The sequence below is a fragment of the Aplysia californica genome, unplaced genomic scaffold, assembly GCF_000002075.1.
Source record: "Aplysia californica isolate F4 #8 unplaced genomic scaffold, AplCal3.0 scaffold00146, whole genome shotgun sequence".
Lineage (NCBI taxonomy): Eukaryota > Metazoa > Mollusca > Gastropoda > Aplysiida > Aplysiidae > Aplysia > Aplysia californica.
The window spans coordinates 1,161,092-1,162,150 of record NW_004797416.1 but is presented as its reverse complement, the minus strand read 5'-3'; the positions used below and the strand labels follow the sequence as shown (position 1 = coordinate 1,162,150).

At 42.4% G+C, this 1,059-nt stretch overlaps 1 protein-coding gene across 1 annotated transcript in view; it reads left to right on the top strand.

Annotated features, from left to right (window-relative positions):
• Window positions 1–450: 450 nt before the first annotated feature.
• Window positions 451–1,059, top strand: part of LOC101851121 — a gene marked incomplete at its 5' end in the record, with an annotated part of 10,901 nt that continues 10,292 nt past the window's right edge. The window contains 1 exon segment of the mRNA XM_005097115.3: window positions 451–566.

Sequence of the window (1,059 nt, the reverse complement as noted above, 5' to 3'; positions counted from 1 at the left end):
ATCATCATCATCATCATCATCATCATCATCATCATCATCATCATCATCATCATTATCCTATTCCTTCTCCTCCCCTCCTCCTCACCTTTCTGCTCTTACTACTACTCCTTTAGAAAAACAATAACAACAACAACAACAACAACAAGATAAAGAAGAAGAACAAGAAGAAGAAGAGGACGAAGGATGAAGATGAGGATTAAGAAGGAGGAGAACGCGGAGGAGAATGAGATAGAGTGGGAGGAGGAGGAAAAGGAGGAGTAAGGGGAGGGCGACAACCAATACGACTAAATTGAGGTAGGGGCATTAGCAAAAGTAAGAGAAGCAACAAAACATTAAAAGTAATAGCTCTAGCTCCACCCCCTTCTGTTCTTCTTTTTTTTTCTTCTCACCTCACCACAATGATAAAATGGAGAAAAAAATCTTTAAACATAATAATATCGCCTTCGGCAGCAAAACCCAAATGCCATATCGTCAAACTGTCTAGTACCTACAACAACCCCAAATTCTGGAAACTGAAACACAAGTCAAACTACGATCTGGAAATTGTCAGCGTCAAACTTCTCAAGGTGAGTAGGTATAATGACTCTTAACTCTTTAAAGGACGTCAGACACACACACACACACACACACACACACACACACACACACACACACACACACCACACACACGCACACACACACACACATATAAAAAACACACACACAAACACACACACTCATACACACGCACGTACACACACATACACATATGCACACACAGATACACACTTGCACACACATATGCACACACACATGCACACACACATACACACACACAAACACACACACATACACAAACACACAAGTACACATACACATACACACATGCACACACAGATACCCACTTGCACACACACATGCACACACACATACACACACATGCACACACATGTCCCCACACACACGCACTCGCGCCCACACACAAAAGCACACATACACAGACATATATACACACATCCAAACACACACACACAGACACACACTCACACACACACACACACACACACACACACACACACA